The 26,859-nt window shown below is 44.2% G+C and overlaps 19 non-coding genes across 19 annotated transcripts; all 19 read left to right on the plus strand.

Moving 5' to 3' along the window:
- The first annotated feature begins 3 nt into the window (after positions 1–3).
- On the plus strand, positions 4–118 carry LOC120914724. Its single transcript, XR_005743732.1, has one exon. It is a non-coding gene; the product is annotated as a U5 spliceosomal RNA (small nuclear RNA).
- A 1,084-nt stretch (positions 119–1,202) lies between these two features.
- On the plus strand, positions 1,203–1,316 carry LOC120914733. The gene has a single exon (XR_005743741.1). It is a non-coding gene; the product is annotated as a U5 spliceosomal RNA (small nuclear RNA).
- Positions 1,317–2,001: 685 nt separating this feature from the next.
- Positions 2,002–2,116, plus strand: LOC120914740. The gene has a single exon (XR_005743748.1). It is a non-coding gene; the product is annotated as a U5 spliceosomal RNA (small nuclear RNA).
- Positions 2,117–2,799: 683 nt separating this feature from the next.
- On the plus strand, positions 2,800–2,913 carry LOC120914734. The gene has a single exon (XR_005743742.1). It is a non-coding gene; the product is annotated as a U5 spliceosomal RNA (small nuclear RNA).
- Positions 2,914–3,598: 685 nt separating this feature from the next.
- Positions 3,599–3,712, plus strand: LOC120914735. The gene has a single exon (XR_005743743.1). It is a non-coding gene; the product is annotated as a U5 spliceosomal RNA (small nuclear RNA).
- A 285-nt stretch (positions 3,713–3,997) lies between these two features.
- Positions 3,998–4,112, plus strand: LOC120914725. Its single transcript, XR_005743733.1, has one exon. It is a non-coding gene; the product is annotated as a U5 spliceosomal RNA (small nuclear RNA).
- A 1,084-nt stretch (positions 4,113–5,196) lies between these two features.
- On the plus strand, positions 5,197–5,310 carry LOC120914736. The gene has a single exon (XR_005743744.1). It is a non-coding gene; the product is annotated as a U5 spliceosomal RNA (small nuclear RNA).
- A 685-nt stretch (positions 5,311–5,995) lies between these two features.
- LOC120914741 lies at positions 5,996–6,110 on the plus strand. Its single transcript, XR_005743749.1, has one exon. It is a non-coding gene; the product is annotated as a U5 spliceosomal RNA (small nuclear RNA).
- Positions 6,111–6,793: 683 nt separating this feature from the next.
- Positions 6,794–6,907, plus strand: LOC120914737. Its single transcript, XR_005743745.1, has one exon. It is a non-coding gene; the product is annotated as a U5 spliceosomal RNA (small nuclear RNA).
- Positions 6,908–7,192: 285 nt separating this feature from the next.
- Positions 7,193–7,309, plus strand: LOC120914746. Its single transcript, XR_005743754.1, has one exon. It is a non-coding gene; the product is annotated as a U5 spliceosomal RNA (small nuclear RNA).
- Positions 7,310–7,581: 272 nt separating this feature from the next.
- LOC120914743 lies at positions 7,582–7,697 on the plus strand. The gene has a single exon (XR_005743751.1). It is a non-coding gene; the product is annotated as a U5 spliceosomal RNA (small nuclear RNA).
- A 394-nt stretch (positions 7,698–8,091) lies between these two features.
- LOC120914726 lies at positions 8,092–8,207 on the plus strand. The gene has a single exon (XR_005743734.1). It is a non-coding gene; the product is annotated as a U5 spliceosomal RNA (small nuclear RNA).
- Positions 8,208–8,904: 697 nt separating this feature from the next.
- LOC120914727 lies at positions 8,905–9,020 on the plus strand. The gene has a single exon (XR_005743735.1). It is a non-coding gene; the product is annotated as a U5 spliceosomal RNA (small nuclear RNA).
- A 394-nt stretch (positions 9,021–9,414) lies between these two features.
- On the plus strand, positions 9,415–9,529 carry LOC120914755. Its single transcript, XR_005743763.1, has one exon. It is a non-coding gene; the product is annotated as a U5 spliceosomal RNA (small nuclear RNA).
- A 285-nt stretch (positions 9,530–9,814) lies between these two features.
- Positions 9,815–9,929, plus strand: LOC120914781. The gene has a single exon (XR_005743788.1). It is a non-coding gene; the product is annotated as a U5 spliceosomal RNA (small nuclear RNA).
- A 284-nt stretch (positions 9,930–10,213) lies between these two features.
- LOC120914769 lies at positions 10,214–10,330 on the plus strand. The gene has a single exon (XR_005743777.1). It is a non-coding gene; the product is annotated as a U5 spliceosomal RNA (small nuclear RNA).
- A 272-nt stretch (positions 10,331–10,602) lies between these two features.
- On the plus strand, positions 10,603–10,719 carry LOC120914742. Its single transcript, XR_005743750.1, has one exon. It is a non-coding gene; the product is annotated as a U5 spliceosomal RNA (small nuclear RNA).
- Positions 10,720–11,112: 393 nt separating this feature from the next.
- LOC120914744 lies at positions 11,113–11,226 on the plus strand. Its single transcript, XR_005743752.1, has one exon. It is a non-coding gene; the product is annotated as a U5 spliceosomal RNA (small nuclear RNA).
- Positions 11,227–13,427: 2,201 nt separating this feature from the next.
- On the plus strand, positions 13,428–13,542 carry LOC120914745. Its single transcript, XR_005743753.1, has one exon. It is a non-coding gene; the product is annotated as a U5 spliceosomal RNA (small nuclear RNA).
- The last annotated feature ends 13,317 nt before the right edge of the window (positions 13,543–26,859 follow it).

Genomic DNA, 26,859 nt, shown 5'->3' on the forward strand with positions numbered 1-26,859 from the left:
GTTATACTCTGGTTTCTCTTTAGCATGAATAAGTCTTTTGCTATTTACAAAAGATTTCTGTGGAGACGAACAACAATGAGTTTTGTGGAATATTTTGATGCTTGGCTAATGCTGGGCCTCCTTGGTGAATAATAGCTTGAGTTCCTTTGATTTGTAAAGGCACACAGATGGGGATAATGTTGTTGTTGGTGTTAAACGTGGCCTATAAAGCGATTTGATGGTCTTGATCCTCCTGCGCATTTTTTTGCCACCAGTTCCATGGCCGTGTGCCTTATATTGTTCTGATGAAGCTGATCGTTACGCGTGCCTTCTGATTCCCGCCCCCATGCAGCTGCACAGATATGCAATTTAGGTTGTCTTGGAGTCTCCATGAGTTGAACATGATCTGTGTTTTTTTGGGTTATACTCTGGTTTCTCTTTAGCATGAATAAGTCCTTTGCTATTCACAAAAGATTTTTGTGGAGACGAACAACAATGATTTTCGGGGAGTTTTATGATGCTTGGCTAATGCTGGGCCTCCTTGGTGAAAAATAGCTTGAGTTCCTTTGATTTGTAAAGGTACACAGATGCGGAAAATGTTGTTGGTGGTGTTAAACGTGGCCCATAAAGTGATTTGATGGTCTTGATCCTCCTGCGCATATATTTGCCACCAGTTCCATTGTCGTGTGCCTTATATTGTTCTGATGAAGCTGATCGTTACGCGTGCCATCTGATTCCCGCCCCTCATGCAGCTGCACAGACATGCAATTTAGGTTGTCTTGGAGTCTCCATGAGTTGAACATGATCTGTGTTTTTTTGGGTTATACTCTGGTTTCTCTTTAGCATGAATAAGTCCTTTGCTATTTACAAAAGATTTTTGTGGAGGCGAATAACAATGATTTTCGGGGAGTTTTATGATGCTTGGCTAATGCTGGGCCTCCTTGGTGAAAAATAGCTTGAGTTCCTTTGATTTGTAAAGGCACACAGATGCGGATAATGTTGTTGGTGGTGTTAAACGTGGCCTATAAAGTGATTTGATGGTCTTGATCCTCCTGCGCATATATTTGCCACCAGTTCCATTGTCGTGTGCCTTATATTGTTCTGATGAAGCCGATTGTTATGCGCGCCTTCTGATTCCCGCCCCTCATGCAGCTGCACAGACATGCAATTTAGGTTGTCTTGGAGTCTCCATGAGTTGAACATGATCTGTGTTTTTTTGGGTTATACTCTGGTTTCTCTTTAGCATGAATAAGTCTTTTGCTATTTACAAAAGATTTCTGTGGAGACGAACAACAATGAGTTTCGTGGGATTTTTTGATGCTTGGCTAATGCTGGGCCTCCTTGGTGAATAATAGCTTGAGTTCCTTTGATTTGTAAAGGCACACAGATGGGGATAATGTTGTTGGTGGTGTTAAACGTGGCCTATAAAGTGATTTGATGGTCTTGATTCTCCTGCGCATATATTTGCCACCAGTTCCATGGCCGTGTGCCTTATATTGTTCTGATGAAGCCGATTGTTATGCGTGCCTTCTGATTCCCGCCCCCATGCAGCTGCACAGACATGCAATTTAGGTTGTCTTGGAGTCTCCATGAGTTCAACATGATCTGTGTTTTTTTGGGTTATACTCTGGTTTCTCTTTAGCATGAATAAGTTCTTTGCTAATTACAAAAGATTTTTGTGGAGACGAACAACAATGATTTTCGGGGAGTTTTATGATGTTTGGCTAATGCTGGGCCTCCTTGGTGAAAAATAGCTTGAGTTCCTTTGATTTGTAAAGGCACACAGATGCGGATAATGTTGTTGGTGGTGTTAAACGTGGCCTATAAAGTGATTCGATGGTCTTGATCCTCCTGCGCATATATTTGCCACCAGTTCCATGGCCGTGTGCCTTATATTGTTCTGATGAAGCCGATTGTTATGCGCGCCTTCTGATTCCCGCCCCCCATGCAGCTGCACAGACATGCAATTTAGGTTGTCTTGGAGTCTCCATGAGTTGAACATGATCTGTGTTTTTTTGGGTTATACTCTGGTTTCTCTTTAGCATGAATAAGTCTTTTGCTATTTACAAAAGATTTCTGTGGAGACGAATAACAATGAGTTTTGTGGAATATTTTGATGCTTGGCTAATGCTGGGCCTCCTTGGTGAATAATAGCTTGAGTTCCTTTGATTTGTAAAGGCACACAGATGGGGATAATGTTGTTGGTGGTGTTAAACGTGGCCTATAAAGCGATTTGATGGTCTTGATCCTCCTGCGCATTTATTTGCCACCAGTTCCATGGCCGTGTGCCTTATATTGTTCTGATGAAGCTGATCGTTACGCGTGCCTTCTGATTCCCGCCCCCATGCAGCTGCACAGATATGCAATTTAGGTTGTCTTGGAGTCTCCATGAGTTGAACATGATCTGTGTTTTTTTGGGTTATACTCTGGTTTCTCTTTAGCATGAATAAGTCCTTTGCTATTCACAAAAGATTTTTGTGGAGACGAACAACAATGATTTTCGGGGAGTTTTATGATGCTTGGCTAATGCTGGGCCTCCTTGGTGAAAAATAGCTTGAGTTCCTTTGATTTGTAAAGGCACACAGATGCGGTTAATGTTGTTGGTGGTATTAAACGTGGCCTATAAAGCGATTTGATGGTCTTGATCCTCCTGCGCATATATTTGCCACCAGTTCCATGGCCGTGTGCCTTATATTGTTCTGATGAAGCTGATCGTTACGCGTGCCATCTGATTCCCGCCCCCATGCAGCTGCACAGACATGCAATTTAGGTTGTCTTGGAGTCTCCATGAGTTGAACATGATCTGTGTTTTTTTGGGTTATACTCTGGTTTCTCTTTAGCATGAATAAGTCTTTTGCTATTTACAAAAGATTTCTGTGGAGACGAACAACAATGAGTTTCGTGGGATTTTTTGATGCTTGGCTAATGCTGGGCCTCCTTGGTGAATAATAGCTTGAGTTCCTTTGATTTGTAAAGGCAGACAGATGCGGTTAATGTTGTTGGTGGTATTAAACGTGGCCTATAAAGCGATTTGAGGGTCTTGATCCTCCTGCGCATATATTTGCCACCAGTTCCATGGCCGTGTGCCTTATATTGTTCTGATGAAGCTGATCGTTACGCGTGCCATCTGATTCCCGCCCCCATGCAGCTGCACAGACATGCAGATTAGGTTGTCTTGGAGTCTCCATGAGTTGAACAGGATCTGTGTTTTGTTGGGTTATACTCTGGTTTCTTTTCAGCATGAATAAGTCCTTTGCTATTTACAAAAGATTTTTGTGGAGACGAACAACAATGATTTTCGGGGAGTTTTATGATGCTTGGCTAATGCTGGGCCTCCTTGGTGAAAAATAGCTTGAGTTCCTTTGATTTGTAAAGGCACACAGATGCGGATAATGTTGTTGGTGGTGTTAAACGTGGCCTATAAAGTGATTTGATGGTCTTGATCCTCCTGCGCATATATTTGCCACCAGTTCCATTGTCGTGTGCCTTATATTGTTCTGATAAAGCCGATTGTTATGCGCGCCTTCTGATTCCCGCCCCTCATGCAGCTGCACAGACATGCAATTTAGGTTGTCTTGGATTCTCCATGAGTTGAACATGATCTGTGTTTTTTTGGGTTATACTCTGGTTTCTCTTTAGCATGAATAAGTCTTTTGCTATTTACAAAAGATTTCTGTGGAGACGAACAACAATGAGTTTCGTGGGATTTTTTGATGCTTGGCTAATGCTGGGCCTCCTTGGTGAATAATAGCTTGAGTTCCTTTGATTTGTAAAGGCACACAGATGGGGATAATGTTGTTGGTGGTGTTAAACGTGGCCTATAAAGTGATTTGATGGTCTTGATCCTCCTGCGCATATATTTGCCACCAGTTCCATGGCCGTGTGCCTTATATTGTTCTGATGAAGCCGATTGTTATGCGTGCCTTCTGATTCCCGCCCCCATGCAGCTGCACAGACATGCAATTTAGGTTGTCTTGGAGTCTCCATGAGTTGAACATGATCTGTGTTTTTTTGGGTTATACTCTGGTTTCTCTTTAGCATGAATAAGTCTTTTGCTATTTACAAAAGATTTCTGTGGAGACGAACAACAATGAGTTTTGTGGAATATTTTGATGCTTGGCTAATGCTGGGCCTCCTTGGTGAATAATAGCTTGAGTTCCTTTGATTTGTAAAGGCACACAGATGGGGATAATGTTGTTGTTGGTGTTAAACGTGGCCTATAAAGCGATTTGATGGTCTTGATCCTCCTGCGCATTTTTTTGCCACCAGTTCCATGGCCGTGTGCCTTATATTGTTCTGATGAAGCTGATCGTTACGCGTGCCTTCTGATTCCCGCCCCCATGCAGCTGCACAGATATGCAATTTAGGTTGTCTTGGAGTCTCCATGAGTTGAACATGATCTGTGTTTTTTTGGGTTATACTCTGGTTTCTCTTTAGCATGAATAAGTCCTTTGCTATTCACAAAAGATTTTTGTGGAGACGAACAACAATGATTTTCGGGGAGTTTTATGATGCTTGGCTAATGCTGGGCCTCCTTGGTGAAAAATAGCTTGAGTTCCTTTGATTTGTAAAGGTACACAGATGCGGAAAATGTTGTTGGTGGTGTTAAACGTGGCCCATAAAGTGATTTGATGGTCTTGATCCTCCTGCGCATATATTTGCCACCAGTTCCATTGTCGTGTGCCTTATATTGTTCTGATGAAGCTGATCGTTACGCGTGCCATCTGATTCCCGCCCCTCATGCAGCTGCACAGACATGCAATTTAGGTTGTCTTGGAGTCTCCATGAGTTGAACATGATCTGTGTTTTTTTGGGTTATACTCTGGTTTCTCTTTAGCATGAATAAGTCCTTTGCTATTTACAAAAGATTTTTGTGGAGGCGAATAACAATGATTTTCGGGGAGTTTTATGATGCTTGGCTAATGCTGGGCCTCCTTGGTGAAAAATAGCTTGAGTTCCTTTGATTTGTAAAGGCACACAGATGCGGATAATGTTGTTGGTGGTGTTAAACGTGGCCTATAAAGTGATTTGATGGTCTTGATCCTCCTGCGCATATATTTGCCACCAGTTCCATTGTCGTGTGCCTTATATTGTTCTGATGAAGCCGATTGTTATGCGCGCCTTCTGATTCCCGCCCCTCATGCAGCTGCACAGACATGCAATTTAGGTTGTCTTGGATTCTCCATGAGTTGAACATGATCTGTGTTTTTTTGGGTTATACTCTGGTTTCTCTTTAGCATGAATAAGTCTTTTGCTATTTACAAAAGATTTCTGTGGAGACGAACAACAATGAGTTTCGTGGGATTTTTTGATGCTTGGCTAATGCTGGGCCTCCTTGGTGAATAATAGCTTGAGTTCCTTTGATTTGTAAAGGCACACAGATGGGGATAATGTTGTTGGTGGTGTTAAACGTGGCCTATAAAGTGATTTGATGGTCTTGATTCTCCTGCGCATATATTTGCCACCAGTTCCATGGCCGTGTGCCTTATATTGTTCTGATGAAGCCGATTGTTATGCGTGCCTTCTGATTCCCGCCCCCATGCAGCTGCACAGACATGCAATTTAGGTTGTCTTGGAGTCTCCATGAGTTCAACATGATCTGTGTTTTTTTGGGTTATACTCTGGTTTCTCTTTAGCATGAATAAGTTCTTTGCTAATTACAAAAGATTTTTGTGGAGACGAACAACAATGATTTTCGGGGAGTTTTATGATGTTTGGCTAATGCTGGGCCTCCTTGGTGAAAAATAGCTTGAGTTCCTTTGATTTGTAAAGGCACACAGATGCGGATAATGTTGTTGGTGGTGTTAAACGTGGCCTATAAAGTGATTCGATGGTCTTGATCCTCCTGCGCATATATTTGCCACCAGTTCCATGGCCGTGTGCCTTATATTGTTCTGATGAAGCCGATTGTTATGCGCGCCTTCTGATTCCCGCCCCCCATGCAGCTGCACAGACATGCAATTTAGGTTGTCTTGGAGTCTCCATGAGTTGAACATGATCTGTGTTTTTTTGGGTTATACTCTGGTTTCTCTTTAGCATGAATAAGTCTTTTGCTATTTACAAAAGATTTCTGTGGAGACGAATAACAATGAGTTTTGTGGAATATTTTGATGCTTGGCTAATGCTGGGCCTCCTTGGTGAATAATAGCTTGAGTTCCTTTGATTTGTAAAGGCACACAGATGGGGATAATGTTGTTGGTGGTGTTAAACGTGGCCTATAAAGCGATTTGATGGTCTTGATCCTCCTGCGCATTTATTTGCCACCAGTTCCATGGCCGTGTGCCTTATATTGTTCTGATGAAGCTGATCGTTACGCGTGCCTTCTGATTCCCGCCCCCATGCAGCTGCACAGATATGCAATTTAGGTTGTCTTGGAGTCTCCATGAGTTGAACATGATCTGTGTTTTTTTGGGTTATACTCTGGTTTCTCTTTAGCATGAATAAGTCCTTTGCTATTCACAAAAGATTTTTGTGGAGACGAACAACAATGATTTTCGGGGAGTTTTATGATGCTTGGCTAATGCTGGGCCTCCTTGGTGAAAAATAGCTTGAGTTCCTTTGATTTGTAAAGGCACACAGATGCGGTTAATGTTGTTGGTGGTATTAAACGTGGCCTATAAAGCGATTTGATGGTCTTGATCCTCCTGCGCATATATTTGCCACCAGTTCCATGGCCGTGTGCCTTATATTGTTCTGATGAAGCTGATCGTTACGCGTGCCATCTGATTCCCGCCCCCATGCAGCTGCACAGACATGCAATTTAGGTTGTCTTGGAGTCTCCATGAGTTGAACATGATCTGTGTTTTTTTGGGTTATACTCTGGTTTCTCTTTAGCATGAATAAGTCTTTTGCTATTTACAAAAGATTTCTGTGGAGACGAACAACAATGAGTTTCGTGGGATTTTTTGATGCTTGGCTAATGCTGGGCCTCCTTGGTGAATAATAGCTTGAGTTCCTTTGATTTGTAAAGGCACACAGATGGGGATAATGTTGTTGGTGGTGTTAAACGTGGCCTATAAAGTGATTTGATGGTCTTGATCCTCCTGCGCATATATTTGCCACCAGTTCCATGGCCGTGTGCCTTATATTGTTCTGATGAAGCTGATCGTTACGCGTGCAATCTGATTCCCGCCCCCATGCAGCTGCACAGACATGCAGATTAGGTTGTCTTGGAGTCTCCATGAGTTGAACAGGATCTGTGTTTTGTTGGGTTATACTCTGGTTTCTTTTCAGCATGAATAAGTCTTTTGCTATTTACAAAAGATTTCTGTGGAGACGAAAACCAATGAGTTTTGGGGAATTTTTTGATGCTTGGCCTTCTTGGTGAAAAATGGCTTGTGTTCCTTTGATTTGTAAAGGCACACCGATGGGGTTAATGTTGTTGGTGGTGTTAAACGTGGCCTATAAAACGATTTGATGGTCTTGATCCACCTGCGCATATATTTGCCACCAGTTCCATGGCCGTGTGCCTTATATTGTTCTGATGAAGCCGATTGTTATGCGCGCCTTCTGATTCCCGCCCCCCATGCAGCTGCACAGACATGCAATTTAGGTTGTCTTGGAGTCTCCATGAGTTGAACATGATCTATGTTTTTTTGGGTTATACTCTGGTTTCTATTTAGCATGAATAAGTCTTTTGCTATTTACAAAAGATTTCTGTGGAGATGAACAACAATGAGTTTCGGGGAATTTTTTTGATGCTTGGCTAATGCTGGACCTCCTTGGTGAATAATAGCTTGAGTTCCTTTGATTTGTAAAGGCACACAGATGGGGTTAATGTTGTTGGTGGTGTTAAACGTGGCCTATAAAGTGATTTGATGGTCTTGATCCTCCTGCGCATATATTTGCCACCAGTTCCATGGCCGTGTGCCTTATATTGTTCTGATGAAGCTGATCGTTATGCGTGCCTTCTGATTCCCACCCCCATGCAGCTGCACAGACATGCAAATTAGGTTGTCTTGGAGTCTCCATGAGTTGAACAGCATCTTTGTTCTGATGAAGCTGATTGTTACGTGTGCCTTCTGATTTCCCTCCCCATGCAGCTGCACAAAATGCAAATTAGGTTGTCTTGGAGTCTCCATGAGTTGAACATGATCTGTGTTTTGTTGGGTTATACTCTGGTTTCTCTTTAGAATGAATAAGTCTTTTGCTATTTACAAAAGATTTCTGTGGAAACGAACAACAATGAGTTTCGGGGGAATTTTTTGATGCTTGGCTAATGCTGGGCCTCCTTGGTGAATAATAGCTTGAGTTCCTTTGATTTGTAAAGGCACATAGATGGGGTTAATGTTGTTGGTGGTGTTAAACGTGGCATATAAAGCGATTTGATGGTCTTGATCCTCCTGCGCATACATTTGCCACCAGTTCCATGGCCGTGTGCCTTATATTGTTCTGATGAAGCCGATTGTTATGCGTGCCTTCTGATTCCCGCCCCCCATGCAGCTGCAAAGACATGCAATTTAGGTTGTCTTGGAGTCTCCATGAGTTGAACATGATCTGTGTTTTTTTGGTTATACCTCCTTGGTTATACTCTGGTTTCTCTTTAGCATGAATAAGTCCTTTGCTATTTACAAAAGATTTTTGTGGAGACGAACAACAATGATTTTCGTTGAGTTTTATGATGCTTGGCTAATGCTGGGCCTCCTTGGTGAAAAATAGCTTGATTTCCTTTGATTTGTAAAGGCACACAGATGCGGTTAATGTTGTTGGTGGTATTAAACGTGGCCTATAAAGCGATTTGATGGTCTTGATCCTCCTGCGCATATATTTGCCACCAGTTCCATGGCCGTGTGCCTTATATTGTTCTGATGAAGCTGATCGTTACGCGTGCCATCTGATTCCCGCCCCCATGCAGCTGCACAGACATGCAGATTAGGTTGTCTTGGAGTCTCCATGAGTTGAACAGGATCTGTGTTTTGTTGGGTTATACTCTGGTTTCTTTTCAGCATGAATAAGTCTTTTGCTATTTACAAAAGATTTCTGTGGAGACGAACAACAATGAGTTTCAGGGAATTTTTTTGATGCTTGGCTAATGCTGGACCTCCTTGGTGAATAATAGCTTGAGTTCCTTTGATTTGTAAAGGCACACAGATGGGGTTAATGTTGTTGGTGGTGTTAAACGTGGCCTATAAAGTGATTTGATGGTCTTGATCCTCCTGCGCATATATTTGCCACCAGTTCCATGGCCGTGTGCCTTATATTGTTCTGATGAAGCTGATCGTTACGCGTGCCTTCTGATTCCCACCCCCATGCAGCTGCACAGACATGCAAATTAGGTTGTCTTGGAGTCTCCATGAGTTGAACAGCATCTTTGTTCTGATGAAGCTGATTGTTACGTGTGCCTTCTGATTACCCTCCCCATGCAGCTGCACAAAATGCAAATTAGGTTGTCTTGGAGTCTCCATGAATTGAACATGATCTGTGTTTTGTTGGGTTATACTCTGGTTTCTCTTTAGAATGAATAAGTATTTTGCTATTTACAAAAGATTTCTGTGGAGACGAACAACAATGTGTTTCGGGGAATTTTTTGATGCTTGGCTAATGCAGGGCCTCCTTGATGAATAATAGCTTGAGTTCCTTTGATTTGTAAAGGCACACAGATGGGGTTAATGTCGTTGGTGGTGTTAAACGTGGCCTATAAAGTGATTTGATGGTCTTGATCCTCCTGCGCATATATTTGCCACCAGTTCCATGGCCGTGTGCCTTATATTGTTCTGATGAAGCCGATTGTTATGCGTGCCTTCTGATTCCCGCCCCCCATGCAGCTGCAAAGACATGCAATTTAGGTTGTCTTGGAGTCTCCATGAGTTGAACATGATCTGTGTTTTTTTGGGTTATACTCTGGTTTGTCTTTAGCATGAATAAGTCCTTTGCTATTTACAAAAGATTTTTGTGGAGACGAACAACAATGATTTTCGGGGAGTTTTATGATGCTTGGCTAATGCTGGGCCTCCTTGGTGAAAAATAGCTTGAGTTCCTTTGATTTGTAAAGGCAGACAGATGCGGTTAATGTTGTTGGTGGTATTAAACGTGGCCTATAAAGCGATTTGAGGGTCTTGATCCTCCTGCGCATATATTTGCCACCAGTTCCATGGCCGTGTGCCTTATATTGTTCTGATGAAGCTGATCGTTACGCGTGCCATCTGATTCCCGCCCCCATGCAGCTGCACAGACATGCAGATTAGGTTGTCTTGGAGTCTCCATGAGTTGAACAGGATCTGTGTTTTGTTGGGTTATACTCTGGTTTCTTTTCAGCATGAATAAGTCTTTTGCTATTTACAAAAGATTTCTGTAGAGATGAAAACCAATGAGTTTCGGGGAATTTTTTGATGCTTGGCCTTCTTGGTGAAAAATGGCTTGTGTTCCTTTGATTTGTAAAGGCACACAGATGGGGTTAATGTTGTTGGTGGTGTTAAACGTGGCCTATAAAACGATTTGATGGTCTTGATCCACCTGCGCATATATTTGCCACCAGTTCCATGGCCGTGTGCCTTATATTGTTCTGATGAAGCCGATTGTTATGCGCGCCTTCTGATTCCCGCCCCCCATGCAGCTGCACAGACATGCAATTTAGGTTGTCTTGGAGTCTCCATGAGTTGAACATGATCTATGTTTTTTTGGGTTATACTCTGGTTTCTCTTTAGCATGAATAAGTCTTTTGCTATTTACAAAAGATTTCTGTGGAGACGAACAACAATGAGTTTCGGGGAATTTTTTTGATGGTTGGCTAATGCTGGACCTCCTTGGTGAATAATAGCTTGAGTTCCTTTGATTTGTAAAGGCACACAGATGGGGTTAATGTTGTTGGTGGTGTTAAACGTGGCCTATAAAGTGATTTGATGGTCTTGATCCTCCTGCGCATATATTTGCCACCAGTTCCATGGCCGTGTGCCTTATATTGTTCTGATGAAGCTGATCGTTACGCGTGCCTTCTGATTCCCACCCCCATGCAGCTGCACAGACATGCAAATTAGGTTGTCTTGGAGTCTCCACGAGTTGAACAGCATCTTTGTTCTGATGAAGCTGATTGTTACGTGTGCCTTCTGATTTCCCTCCCCATGCAGCTGCACAAAATGCAAATTAGGTTGTCTTGGAGTCTCCATGAGTTGAACATGATCTGTGTTTTTTTGGGTTATACTCTGGTTTCTCTTTAGCATGAATAAGTCTTTTGCTATTTACAAAAGATTGCTGTGGAGACGAACAACAATGAGTTTTGTGGGATTTTTTGATGCTTGGCTAATGCTGGGCCTCCTTGGTGAATAATAGCTTGAGTTCCTTTGATTTGTAAAGGCACACAGATGGGGATAATGTTGTTGGTGGTGTTAAACGTGGCCTATAAAGTGATTTGATGGTCTTGATCCTCCTGCACATATATTTGCCACCAGTTCCATGGCCGTGTGCCTTATATTGTTCTGATGAAGCCGATTGTTATGCGTGCCTTCTGATTCCCGCCCCCCATGCAGCTGCAAAGACATGCAATTTAGGTTGTCTTGGAGTCTCCATGAGTTGAACATGATCTGTGTTTTTTTGGGTTATACTCTGGTTTCTCTTTAGCATGAATAAGTCCTTTGCTATTTACAAAAGATTTTTGTGGAGACGAACAACAATGATTTTCGGGGAGTTTTATGATGCTTGGCTAATGCTGGGCCTCTTTGGTGAAAAATAGCTTGAGTTCCTTTGATTTGTAAAGGCAGACAGATGCGGTTAATGTTGTTGGTGGTATTAAACGTGGCCTATAAAGCGATTTGAGGGTCTTGATCCTCCTGCGCATATATTTGCCACCAGTTCCATGGCCGTGTGCCTTATATTGTTCTGATGAAGCTGATCGTTACGCGTGCCATCTGATTCCCGCCCCCATGCAGCTGCACAGACATGCAGATTAGGTTGTCTTGGAGTCTCCATGAGTTGAACAGGATCTGTGTTTTGTTGGGTTATACTCTGGTTTCTTTTCAGCATGAAAAAGTATTTTGCTATTTACAAAAGTTTTATGTGGAGACGAAAATCAATGAGTTTATCAGTTGCCAATAGGTGGTGCTAAGCTGACTATCCCCGGTACCCTGTGGCAGGGGGAAAGGGATGGCAGTCGGCGGACGCTAAGCCTGTTGGTGTGGAGGTGGAAGCCTTCTGATGTGGACAGAGAGGCATGAGGTCGAAGCCAAGAGGCCGTGTCCCTGGCCGTTGGCCTGAATTTGGTGGTATCTACCCCAGTCAGTTGTTCTGGAGGGAACCCTTGCTTCTCCTTTAACCGGGATGGAGCTGGTAGTACTTCCAGAATGTGATTAGGTGGGAGAGATAGGGGTTGTGGGTAGAGTCTGCGTCAGTAGGCTCTCCCCGACCTCTTCTCCCACCTTCCTGGCTGGGAAGGGTGCTGCCGGTCCAGACCGGGGGCTAGGGACCGTTGAAAAGCCCGTGGAGATTGTGCCCCTGGAGTGGCAGTCCAGGGGTGCCATACATTGCACGAGTGTTTGAGGGGCACTCATCGTGTGGCACCTTCAGGTCACTGATCTCCACAACACACTTTTCACACCTGCCGCTTGGGCCGGGCCTTTTGGCTAGGACCAGTGGAATTTTTATCCTGGCCGGAGGGCCGGCCAATGTATTTCACATTGGTCACTTTCCTCACCTTCCCATCTTCATTTTCCCCACTTTCTTTTATTATTTTACCCCGTGTGTTGTTTTGTTTTGTCACTTTTTTTGTGGTGCTTGCACTTTATGTGTGGCGAGTAGGGTGCTGGTCCTCGGGCCGGTCTCTGAAAGTCTTGGGAGTTGGTGGACTCGGCCTTCTGGTTAGGTTCACCGGCTCTCATGGGGTCTCCCTTCGGGGGAGCCTCACCGAGGAGGGTTCTGTTTCGGCAGTCCCTCTGAGGATGTTGGGTCCTTGTGGCTTCGGCTGCTTGGGCCAAGATGGGTCCATATGGCTTCGGCTGTATGGACCACAGTTACTCTAGTCCCTGCCAGTAGCCTAACGCCCCGGGGGATCAGAGACGGGTCCTCTTCGGAGGACCACTGACGTTTGCACCTGTCGCAGTTTTTTGTGATGTCACTCTTTATGTGTGTGCACATTTTTCCCTGCACCGGGTGGAGTTTTTGGGTTGTGTTTTGCACGCCACAGGCTTTTCAACAGAAAAAAAAAATGAGTTTCGGGGAATTTTTTGATGCTTTGCCTTCTTGGTGAAAAATAGCTTGTGTTCCTTTGATTTGTAAAGGCACACAGATGGGGTTAATGTTGTTGGTGGTGTTAAACGTGGCCTATAAAGTGATTTGATGGTCTTGATCCTCCTGCGCATATATTTGCCACCAGTTCCATGGCCGTGTGCCTTATATTGTTCTGATGAAGCTGATCGTTACGCGTGCCTTCTGATTCCCGCCCCCATGCAGCTGCACAGACATGCAAATTAGGTTGTCTTGGAGTCTCCATGAGTTGAACATGATCTGTGTTTTGTTGGGTTATACTCTGGTTTCTCTTTAGCATGAATAAGTCTTTTGCTATTTACAAAAGATTTCTGTGGAGACGAACAACAATGATTTTCGGGGAATTTTTTGATGCTTGGATAATGCTGTGCCTCCTTGGTGAATAATAGCTTGAGTTCCTTTGATTTGTAAAGGCACACAGATGGGGTTAATGTTGTTGGTGGTGTTAAACGTGGCCTATAAAGTGATTTGATGGTCTTGACCCTCCTGCGCATATATTTGCCACCAGTTCCATGGCCATGTGCCTTATATTGTTCTGATGAAGCTGATCGTTACGCGTGCCTTCTGATTCACGCCCCCATGCAGCTGCACAGAAATGCAAATTCAAAGGATTTCAAGGGATGTTTACATTCCTTGTAATAGGAAGAAAAGTTAAATTTTTTTAAAAAAGGGCCAAAAAAGTGCAAAAAGAAAAATATTTTGTTAAAAAAAAATATCAAAACTAAAACGTCCCTGTCCCTAGTAGCTCGCACTCAGAAGCGAACACACATGCAAGTCCCACCCACATATGTAAACGTCGTTCAAACCACACATGTGAGGTATTGACGCGTGTGTTAAAGCGAGAGCAATAATTTTAGCACTAGACCTCCTCTGTAACTCTAAACTGGTAACCTGAAAAAAAACTTCAAGTGTCGCCTATGGAGATTTTTAATACCGAAGTTTGGCGCTATTCCATGAGTGTGTGCAATATTAAAGAGTGACATGTTAGGTATCAATTTACTCAGTGTAACATCATCTTTCACATTATCCATAAAAATTGGGATAACTTTACTGCTTTGTTATTTTTTAATTCATGAAACCGTTTTTTTTTTTTGCAACCGTTTTTTTTTTTTGCAAAAATAAAAAAGGCGTTAGAAATTTGTTTGCGCAAATACAGTTGAAAATTAAAAAAAAAAATGGCCGCCACTTTATTCCCTAGGGTGTCTGCTAATAATATATATATAATGTTTGGGGGTCCTGAGTAATTTTCAAGGAAGAAAATATAATTGTTACATGAAGGAGAGAAGTGCCAGAATAGGTGCGGTATGGAAGTGGTTAAAGTGCAACAATAAAAGTGAAATATTCCTTTAAATTTCGTACCTGGGGGGTGTAATGTCAGCATGTGAAAAAGTGCATGTTTCCCGTGGTTAGAACTGTCCCTGCACAAAATGACATTCTGAAGAAAAAAAGCCTTTAAAACTGACTCGCGGCAATAATGAATTGTCGGCTCCCGGCAATTGTGAGAGATTCATTCATAAAACAAAAAAAAAAAAGCATGGGGTCCCCCCAAATTTTATTAGAAGGCCCTATCAGGTCTGATATGGATATTAAGGGGAACCCCGCCGTAACATTTTTTAAAAAAATTACGTGGGGTTCCCCCTAAATATCCATATCAGACCCTTCAGGTCTGGTGTGGAATTTAAGGAGAACTCCACCCCAAATAAAAAAAAAATGGTGTGGAGTTCCCTCAAAATTCACACCAGGCCGCAGAAAAGAGGGGGGGCAGAGCGTGGCCCCCCCTCTCCTGAACCGCACCAGGCCACATGCCCTCAACATTGGGAGGGTGCTTTGGGGTCCCCCCCAAATCACCTTGTCCCCATGTTTATGGGGACAAGAGCCTCATCCCCACAACCCTTGCCCGGTGGTTGTTGTTGGGGTCTGCGGGCGGGCGGGAGGCTTATCGAAATCTGGAAGACCCCTTTAACAAAGGGGCCCCCCAGATCCCCCCCCTGTGTGGAATGGTAATGGGGTACATTGAACCTCTACCATTTCACCAAAAATAATGTGAAAACTGTAAAAAAAAGACAAGAGCCGGTTTTTGACAAGTCCTTTATTAATATCTTCTTTCCGCTTCTTCCATCTTCTTCTTTTCTTCTTTCCTTCGGGTTTCTTCCTCCATCTTCTTCTTCCTCTGCTTCTTTCTTGGGTCTTCTCGTCCCGCATCTTGACCGGCGTCTTCTCCCATCTTCTTCTCCTTCCGTCAGCCTTCTCGTCCACATATTTTTCTTCCCCCGGACGATGCGCTTGAAATTGAATTTGCCGCTGTGTGCCGCTCCTGTGACCCGCCCCCTCTGACGCCACAGGTAAACTCATATGAAATTCCGCATGTGGTATATGTGCGTCAGAGGGGGGCAGGGTCACATGAGCGTCACACGGCGGGAACTTCAATTGGAAGCTCGTCCGCATAGTGCGGCGGCTTCTTCTTCTCCGGACGGCGCGCTTGAAATTGAATTCCCCCGCCGTGTGATGCTCTGTGACCCCGCCCCCTCTGACGCACATGACTTTCTAATGAGTTTACTTGTGGCGTCAGAGGGGGGCGGGTTCCCAGGAGCGGCACACGGCGGCGAATTCAATTTCAATCGCTGCGTCCGGGGAAGAAAAAGAAGATGTGGACGAGAAGGCCGACGGACGGAGAAGAAGATGGGAGCAGACCTTGGGCAAGATGTGGACGAGAAGACCCAAGAAAGAAGCAGAGAAGGATGGAGGAAGAATCCCGAATGAAAGAAGAATTGCGGAAAGAAGATATTATTAAAAGAATTGTCAAAAAACAGCTACTGTAATTTTTAACACTTTTGACACTTTTCTTTTGGTGAAATGGTAGAGGTACAATGTACCCCATTACCATTTCACACAGGGGGGGGGTCTTCCAGATTCTGATAAGCCCCCCGCCCACAGACCCCCACAACCACCGGGCAAGGGTTGTGGGGATGAGGCCCTTGTCCCCATCAACATGGGGACATCCTCCCCATGTTGAGGGCATGTGACCTGGTACGGTTCAGGAGAGGGGGGCTGCACTCTGTCCCCCCCTATTTTCTGCGGCCCGGCCAGGTTAACGTGCTCAGATAAGGGTCTGGTGTGGATTTTTAGGGGGACTCCACGCCATTTTTTTTCTTAATTTGGGGTGGAGTTCCCCTTAAAATCCACACCAGACCTGAAGGGCCTGGTATGGATATTTGCAGGGAACCCTTCGTCATTTTTTTTTTTTAGGAATGAATCCCTTTAGAATTGCCAGAGCCGACAATTCATTATTGCCACGTGTGAATTTTAAATGACTTTTTTCCTTCTGAATGTCATTTTGTGCAGGGACAGTTCTAAGTGCAGGAAAAATGCGCTATTTCACATGCTGACTTTACACCCCCCTAGGTATGAAATTTAAAGGAGTATTTCACTTTTATTGTTTCACTTTAAGCATTATTAATTTCACTGCTCCTGAAAAAACGGCTGTTTTAAAAAATAAAAAAAGTGTTGATACATGTCCCCTGGGGCAGGTCTCAGGTCCCCAAACACTTTTTAGGACAAAACTTGCATATTAGCCTTTAATATGAACACTTTTGATTACTCCCATAGACTTCTATAGGGAGTTCGGCAGGGGCTTTACATATCACTTGCAATGCGCCGGCTGCTACGCTGGTTCATGCGCCTAATTAAGGCTTCACCCGGCGCACTAATTAAGGCATGAACCAGCGCAGCGCACTGAGAATAGTAAATCAGCCCCTTTGTGTATAGTGCAAGTGTGCTCATTACTTTGCAACTAAACCCACTTGGTGCATAGTGCAAGTGTGCTCATTACTTTGCACCTAAACACACTTTGTGTATAGTGCAAGTGTGCTCATTACTTTGCAACTAAACCCACTTGGTTTATAGTGCAAGTGTGCTAATTACTTTGCACCTAAACCCACTTGGTGTATAGTGCAAGTGTGCTAATTACTTTGCACCTAAACCCGCTTGATGTATATTGTATAGTGCAAGCGTGCTCATTATTTTTCACCTAAACCCATTTGTTGTATACTGCAAGTGTGCTCATTACTTTGCACCTAAACCCACTTGGTGTATAGTACAAGAGTACTAATTACTTTGCACCTAAACCCACTTGGTGTATAGTGCAAGTGTGCTAATTACTTTGCACCTAAACCCACTTGGTGTATACTGCAAGTGTGCTCATTACTTTGCACCTAAACCCACTTGGTGTATAGTGCAAGTGTGCTATTTACTTTGCACCTAAACCCACTTGGTGTATACTACAAGTGTGCTCATTACTTTGCACCTAAACCCACTTGGTGTATACTACAAGTGTGCTCATTACTTTGCACCTAAACCCACTTGGTGTATACCACAAGTGTGCTCATTACTTTTTTGCACCTAAACCCACTTTTTTGTATAGTGCAAGTATGCTAATTACTTTGCACCTAAACCCACTTGGTGTATAGTGCAAGTGTGTTCATTACTTTGCAACTAAACCCACTTGGTGTATAGTGCAAGTGTGCTAATTACTTTGCACCTAAACCCACTTTGTGTATAGTGCAAGTGTGCTAATTACTTTCCACCTAAACCCATTTGGTTTATAGTGCAAGTGTGCTCATTACTTTTCACCTAAACCCACTTGGTGTATACTGCATGTGTCCTCTGCAGTTTGCACCTAAAGCTACGAGGTGTGTGTACTGACTTTGTCCTCTGCAAGCCATTATAATGTCTGGAAGGACAACAAAGAGAGGCAGAGAGTCACAAGGGCAAGCAGGCTCTGCATCTAGAGGCAACAGTGCTGGTGGTGGACACGGTGCATCCTCTTCAGCATGTGGCCATTGGACACGCTCGTCCTTCTTTTCGAGAGCTGGCCGTGTTGAGCCTCAACATGCAGACAAATTGGTAGAGTGGATGACCAAGCCGTCCTCATCCTCTCTCACCCAGGCTGAGCTTACTTTGTCTGGCAAAGCAGCTGCCAAGGCGTCCTCTTCCCTCTGCTCAATGGCATCACTAACTCCTTCCCTAGTCCCACCATGTCCTCCTGAGGAGTCCCCCGAACTGTTTGAACACAGTGTTGGGTACATGCTGTATAAAGATGCGCAGCGTTTTGAAGGCTCCGATGATGGAACACAGATAGAGGAAGGCAGTAATGTGAGCCCAGAGAGAGGGGGTGCCCGAGAGGGACAGCAATCTGGCAGTCATGTTCCCCCAGCTGCAGCATACTGCCAGGTTTTCGACAGTGATGAGGAGGGAGGGGATGAGGAGGTCACTGAGTCTACGTGGGTGCCTGATAGGAGAGAGAAGGAGGAGGAGGCACAGGCACATCTCCAAAGAGGCAGGATGCCCTCCAGGGGCCAGCATAAGGGCAGCACACCAACTGCATTACATCGCAGAGCTACACCTGTGCAGGGCGCTGCTGTGTCTCAGCGTTACTGCAAAAGTTCTTTGGTGTGGGCCATTTTTGAGACATGTGCATCAGATTGCACTGTTGCTATTTGCAACATATGTCTCAAGCGTATCTCACGTGGCCAAAACATCACCCGCTTGGGCACCCCATGCTTGACCAGACATATGTCGACCTGCCATGCAGTTCATTGGCAAGCATACCTGAAAGACCCACACCAAAGAACAAAGCAGACCTCCCCTTGCCCCTCATCAGCTGGGATCTCCAACCCCACTATACCCTCAGTCCTCTCTGAAGCCTGCACTGATAGGACTGAAGGTGTAGAATTAGGTGTGTCACAACCTAGTAGTACATGCGGGCAATCTACTATCGGTACACCGATGGCAGATTGTACCAGACAAATTTCCCTGCCCCAGCTGCTGCAGCGCCAAAAGAAGTACTCTCCCAGCCATCCACATGCCCAGCGGTTGAATGCTAGCTTAGCAAAATTGCTAGCACTTCAACTGCTGCCTTTTCAGTTGGTAGATTCTGCCCCCTTACGTGAGTTTGTGGAATGTGCGGTACCTCAGTGGCAAGTTCCCAAACGCCACTTTTTCTCACGGAAGGCGATTCTGGCTCTCTATGGCCATGTGGAAGGCAATGTCCATGCCTCGCTGGACAGGGCGATCAGTGGTAAGGTGCATATTACCGCTGATTCATGGTCCAGCAGGCATGGGCAGGGACATTACCTCTCTTTCACGGCGCATTGGGTGACTCTGCTGGCAGCTGGGAAGGACGCAGGGCAAGGTACAGTAGTGTTGGAGGTTGTTCCGCCACCATGCCTCCAAAACACTACTACTGGTTATGACACACCTCTCTCCTCCACCCCCTCCTCTTCTTCTTCCTCTGTGGCCTCTTCCTGTGCTGATGTGTCCTCGGAACCAGCGGTGCTTCGTAGGCGTACGAGGGGCTATGCAGAAATGCAGGCAAAGAGATGCCATACGGTGCTAGAGCTGGTGTGCTTGGGAGACAGGAGCCACACTGGGGCAGAGGTTCTGTCAGCTCTACAGGGGAAGGCTCAGAGGTGGTTGACACCACACCAGCTTAAGCCAGGAATGGTGGTTAGCGACAATGGCACCAACCTCCTCTCTGCCCTGCGACAGGGACAACTGACCCATGTGCCCTGTTTTGCTCATGTCCTGAATTTGGTGGTGCAGCGGTTCTTGGGCAGGTACCCGGGCTTACAGGATGTCCTGAAGCAGGCCAGGAAAGTCTATGTGCATTTCCGAAGGTCATATAATGCCACTGCTCGGCTGACAGACCTCCAAAGGGAATACAACCTGCCCAAGAACTGCCTAATCTGTGACATGCCCACCAGATGTAACTCTACATTGGCCATGCTGCAGCGGCTGCACACTCAGCAGAGGGCCATCGATGAGTACCTGTGCCAATATGGCAGCAGAACTGGGTCAGGGGAGCTTGGTTTTTTTCCCACGCCAGTGGGCCTTGATCAGGGATGCATGCACTGTCCTGTCACCATTTGAGGAGGCCACGAGAATGATGAGCAGTGACAGTGCATGCATCAGTGAGACTGTCCCTCTTATTCACATGTTGGAGCACACTCTACGTGGAATAATGGACAGGGCCCTTGAGGCAGAACAGAGGGAGGAAGAGGAGGACTTCCTTAACTCTCAAGGCCCCCTTTATCCAGACAATGGTCCTGCTTGCCCGCCTAGCACACAGGAAGAGGATGAGGAGGAGGATGATTGTATCAGCAGCATGGAGGTGGAGCCTAGCACTCAGCATCAGCAGCAGCAGCAGCAGTCTTCAAGGGATCATTTACAGTCCCAAGGAACCCATGGACTTTTACGTGGCTGGGATGAGGTGGCTGCAGATCTTGTCATCCTCAGTGACCCACAGGACTGTGCCCCGAATGCCTCAGCAAACCTACACTGCATGGCCTCCCTGATCCTGCAAAGCCTGCGTAAGGATCCTTGTATTTGTGGTATCAAGGAGAGGGATCATTACTGGCTGGCAACTCTCCTTGATCCACGTTACCAGAGTAAGGTTGCAGACCTTATCTTGCCATCGCAGAGGGAGCAGAAGATGAAACATCTTCGGGAGGCCTTGCAGAAAGGTCTGTGCAACATGTTCCCAGAACCTGGGGGGATTACCAAATCCTGGTCCTGGACAACATGTTGCTGAGGCTTCGGTGAGTCACAGAAGGAGCAGTGGAGAAGGTGGCCGTCTGACCGATGCATTCAGACAATTTTTTAGTCCGCAGCCCCAAGGTATGACCGGTTCCAGCAACCATCGCCAGCGTCTGGTTTACATGGTGCGGGAATACCTAGGGGCAAGATCAGACTTGGACACCTTCCCCACCGAAAAGCCTCTGGCTTACTGGGTCCTGAGGATGGATCACTGGCCAGAGCTTGCACAGTATGCAATTGAGCTACTGGCTTGTCCTGCATCCAGCGTTCTTTTAGAACACACATTCAGTGCTGCTGGAGGCTTTGTGACCGATCACAGGGTGCGCCTCTCCACCCACTCCGTCGATCGACTGACCTTCATATAAATGAATCAGGCTTGGATCAACACCAGCTACCAAGCACCTGATGCTGATGTAACTGAGTAATTTTTTTGAAATGTCAGATCACTTGGAGACTGCCTTTGCTGATGCTGAGTGACTGTCCTGTTATGCTGCTGACTGAATATCCTTTTCCTCCTCAATGATCTTGCTGATAGCTTGTAAGAACATTGTTGGTTCTGGGCACCGCCACCAGTGCCTAAGGCCCAATTGTTCTGCCACTGTTTAACAGGGGAGTGTAATAACAATTTTTGATGCAATACTTTGCAGCAGGGCTTATTACTGCACTCCAACTAGAGTATCTGTGAGGGGTTGCAGTGTTTTGTAGTTTGTTGAGTGTCTCTTTAGGAAATTGTGCAATATGCAGCAGCAAAGTATGACATGGTTGAGATTCTACTTAACAACAAACCTACAGTCCCTGTCTTGTTTGTATACTGCTGTTCAAAGTATATAGGGCCAAAGGGTCTTGTAATGACCTGGGGGGAGTGGGGGCGGGGAAACCCATGCTATTTTTCTCAGTGATTTTCATCCATATTGCAGGGACCAAACATTACATTAAAGCCGCAAGCAGTATTAAATTACTTTTTTCTTATAGTAATCTCATTTTGTGCAGGGACATTTCTAAACACGTGCCACTACTATAGACACCCAGCAGGTACAATATTTAAAGGAATTTTTCTTTTTTTTTTTCACTTTAAGCATCATTAAAATTGCTGCTCCAACAAAAAAAACTACAGTTTTTAAAACTTTTTTTTCCATTGATACATGTTCCCTGGGGCAAGACCCGGGTCCCCAAACCCGTTTTCCGACAATAACTTGTATATTGGGCTTTAAAATGAGCACTTTTGAATTCGAACATTCGAGTCCCATAGACGTCAATGGGGTTCGAAATGTTCGCGCGAACGTTCGGTCCGTTCGAAGGTTCTGGTGCGAACCGAACGGGGGGGTGTTCATCTCTACTGTTCACCAGTTCAGGTTCAATTTCAGTCTACATTTTTGGCTGAAATCTGACCTGAAATGGACCAAAAGACGCACAGGACTCCTGTGCAATTTGCACCTGGAGCAGCTCTGGAGATGTGTGAACCGACTCCATAGAGAGCCGGTCACAATCTCTTAACATGCAAATTGGGTGGAGAGAAACCCAACTCCAATTTACACTAGTGTGAACCCAGCCTTAACGGGGTTTTTAAGGCTTGTTTTTTATTTTCTAAATAGGTTCCTTTAAAGGGTCACTAAAGGAATTTTTTTTTGCTGAAATGACTGTTTACAGGGTATAGAGACATACAAGTTAACTGATTCCTTTTAAAAATGATTAAAAATAGATATAAATCAATCATATAATGTGCCTGCAGTTTCACTTTCGTTTTTAAACTGGTTTCATGTTTCTGTGAAGTAAAGAGACCCACAGAACAAAAACAAACAAATCCAGGGCAGTGTTTTGTTTTTAAAATGAATCTGATTGGTTCTGAGGAGTTTTAGACACACAGCTTGAACCACAGTGAGAAGCTCGCATGAGATTTTTCATAAGGAGCCAGACAAGCAGGAAGTGTGGAGATCACAGCGGAATTACAGCAACTTCAAAGCAAAAACGAACAATGAGGACATGAAACCAGTACTGCAGTAAGGTAAAGGAAGCTATTTAGCTAAAAAAAAAAAAATTCCTTAAGTGATCCTTTAAGCTAGTGCATTGTTTGTTCGCTTGCCTTTTCCTTCAATTTCCCTTCTAAATGTTTTTTTTCTTTGTCTGAATTTCTCACTTCCTGTTTCTCCTAAGTAAACTTGCCACCATCATTCGAACAACGGTTAGTCAGCCAGAACAGAGCAGGAAGTGAGAAATTCAGACAAAGAAAACAAAGAAAAAAAAACAGGGAAATCGAAGGAAAAGGTTAGTGAACCAACAATGCACTAGCTTAAAGCGGTTGTAAAGGTACAACTTTTTTTTCCCTAAATAGCTTCCTTTACCTTAGTGCAGTCCTCCTTCACTTACCTCATCCTTCGATTTTGCTTTCAAATGTCCTTATTTCTTCTGAGAAATCCTCACTTCCTGTTCTTCTGTCTGTAACTCCACACAGTAATGCAAGGCTTTCTCCCTGGTCTGGAGTGTCGTGCACGCCCCCTCCTTTGAGGGGGAGGGGGCAAACAGGAGAGTCCCACTAACACACAGCTCCTTTCTCTATCTGCAACATAGAGAGTGTCCTGACTCTCCTGCTTGCCCCCTCAAGGGAGGGGGAGAGCACGACACTCCACACCAGGGAGAAAGCCTTGCATTACTGTGTGGAGTTACAGACAGAAGAACATGAAGTGAGGTTTTCTCAGAAGAAATAAGGACATTTAAAAGCAAAATCGAAGGGTGAGGTAAGTGAAGGTGGACTGCACTAAGGTAAAGAAAGCTATTTAGGAAAACATTTTTTTTTACCTTTACAACCCCTTTAAAGGAACCTATTTAGAAAATAAAAAACAAACCTTTACAATCCCTTTAAGTTAAAAAACCTTCTGCATGCAGTTCACCCAACAGCCTCCTCTCACCCCCTCTTTCTACTTGACTGAGCCTGATATCCATCCAGCAATGTGCATGGGAGCATAGGCTCCCTCCCTCCACATTGGCTCCTACTGCTGCCAATCACAGCCAGTGATGAGGAAGCAGGGGGCAGGGTCGAGTCCCATTGTCTCTGTTAATAAACGCAGACTGCGAGGCTCGGGAGCAGGCCCACACAAGTGGCTTACTATGGGGGCACTCAGCGGGGGGAGGAGCCAGGAGCCTGTCATTTCAGCCAATCAGGTGACAGGTAACACAGACCCGGCACACCTGATTGGCTGAAGGGGGGTTCAATGTTAGTAAAGCAAATTTCTTCATTTTGCTAGCATACAGCTGAGTGAGTAATATTTGGACGCCTATTAGAGGCAATAGCTCTAATTAGGCACTTCCAAAAAACACCCCCACCTCTGTAATTCAAGTGCCCAATGACCGAAAAGGGTCCGGACACCTGAATAGGGGGTGTCAGCAGCGACCATAGATAGATTCATGTATTGCATGAATCTATCTATGGGGATTAGAGTGGTGCAGGAGAGGGGGGGGGGTGGCGCTCCTGCGCCCTTTATAGACGTACCACCGCTGCTTGTTGGCAATTATTGATTTTTGTAGCACACTGACATTTTTATGATTCTAATGACATAACTATCAACAAACAAGTAAAGTACTTAGGCAGCTATAGGATGTACTCGCCTGTGCAGCCCTAGTTTATTTTGGTCAGTTTGTACTCTGAAGCTAACTTTTGTCTCACTTCACATCTGTTCATTATGGTCGGTCATATATAAATATAAATTTACCACATAGAATTAAACACAAAACCAAACACTGCCTGATTGTCTCTCAACCTTAGTTTCACCTTTCTGCACTCCCAAAGAACAATCTCAATTTCAGGGCCACTGTAAAACTCTGTGGAACAAGACCACACTGTCATTTACTTAATTGTATCATATTAATCTATCACTCAGGTAAACAAGGGAGCAACTGAAGCATGAAGTACACCAGGATTTACCCATAATTTACTATATTTATTCCCCTACTTCCAGCACTGAGCTCAGGTTGCATCAGCGACTATCAGGAAGAAAAATCATTGTATATAAACCAAAAAAAAAAATGTTGTTTGCATATTTAAATTAAACTAAAATACTAAATATATATAGTACGAGGTGGCATCAAAACGTTTTGAGACTGGCTTTGTAACACACCAACAGATGGCAGCACACGGCTGCACTCACAGTCACAGAGAGCACCACCACCATCATAAGTCAGTGTGCCAAAAGACATTGTCCTGTGTACATCGGGAGCTGTGCAACTGGTGCTAGTCTGACCACGTGAATTAGCGCCCGGACTAAGTGCACTTAAAGGACCTTTTATTTTGTTTTTTTTAACAAGTTCCCGACCGCCTCATGCAGATTTACTACGGCACAATGGCTTACCTGGGTGAAATCCCGTATATATACAGGTTTACATTTAAGAGCCGCCAGAGGGCGCATGGCAGGGAGGGGAAACCTGTATATATATATATATATATATTTGGGATTTCGCCCAGGGGAGCCATTGTGCCCCAGTAAATCTGTGTGAGGCGGTCGGGAACCAGTTAAGAAATTAAAATAAAAAGGTCCTTTAAATGTTCTGTCATCGTGCCCGAGCACAAATCCCTGTACTGTCAGGGCAGAGGAAACATGTTGTTTGTTCCTACTAAGTAGGAATAACGATATATGTCTCCTCCCCTAGTAAGTCACATCCCCTCACAGTTAGAACACACTGAGGTAACACACATTTAACACCTTTATCGCCCCCTAGTGTTAACCCCTCCGGTGATATTTACACAATAATCGGTACATTTTTATAGCACTGATCGCTGTATAAGTGTTAATGGTCCCAAAAATGTGTCAAAAGTGTCGAATCTTTCAAACCAAAATGTGGCAATGCCGCTAAAAATCGCAGATCACCGCCATTACTAGTAAAACAGAAATAAATAATAAAAATGCCATAAAATGCCATAAATATTTCTCATAGTTTGTAGATGCTATAACTTTTGCGCAAACCAATCAATATAAGATATGTAGGAGAATATATATCGGCCTAAACTAATAAAGAAATGTTTTTTGGGGGGTATATTTATTATAGCAAAAAGTAAATTGTCGCTTTTTTTTGGTTTATAGCGCAAAAAATAAAAACCACAGAGGTGATCAAATACCACCAGAAGAAAGCACTATTTGTGGGGAAAAAAGGACACAAATTGTGTTTGGGTACAGCATTGCATGACTGGGTAATTGTCAGTTAAAGCGACGCAGTGCCAAATTGTAAAAAGTGCTCTGGCCAGGAAGGGGGTAAATTCTTCCGGGGGCTAAAGTGGTTATAGGGCCTTGGTTTTTTTCATGACTAGCTTTGGGGGGCGGCACCCATGCGCCCCCTATGTACATGCTGCCACTGATTCACTGTCCAATCACAGACAAAGGGCAGGAAACTGATCAAGCTGTATTATTAACCACTTCAGCCCTGGAAGGTTTTACCGCCTTCAAGACCAGGAATTTTTTTGCGATACGGCACTGCATTCATTTAACTGACAATTGCACGGTTGTGTAACCCTGTACTCAAAAAAAATTATTTCCTTTTTTCCCACAAATAGAGCTTTATTTTGGTGGTATATAATCAGCTCTGTGGTTTTTATTTTTTGCGCTATAAACAAAAAAAAGCAACAATTTTGAAAAAACAAACAATATTTTTTACTTTCTGCTATAGAGCATATCCAATAAAAGAAAAAATGTCTTCATCAATTTAGGCCAATATGTATTCTAAATATTTTTGGTAAAAAAAATAAAAAAATTCCAATAAGTGCATTTTGATTGGTTTGCACAAAAGTTACAAATGATGGGATATTTTTATGGAATTATTTTTTTGATTTTTTTCCTAATAATGGAAGCGATCAGCGATTTTTACGGGACTGCAACATTGCAGTAGACAAATCACTAACTGACACTTTTGACACTTTTTTTGGGGACCAGTGCAACTAATACAGTGATCACTGCTAACAATATACATTTTTACTGTACTAATGACACTGACAGGGAAGGGAGTGGGAGAACACAGAGATCCGTGATCCTGCTTAGCAGGAACACAAGGGGGGTTATTTACAAAAGGCAAATACACTTTGCACTACAAGTGCAAACTACAAGTGCAAAGAACACT

The sequence above is a fragment of the Rana temporaria genome, chromosome 9 (assembly GCF_905171775.1).
Source record: "Rana temporaria chromosome 9, aRanTem1.1, whole genome shotgun sequence".
Classification (NCBI taxonomy): Eukaryota; Metazoa; Chordata; class Amphibia; order Anura; family Ranidae; genus Rana; species Rana temporaria.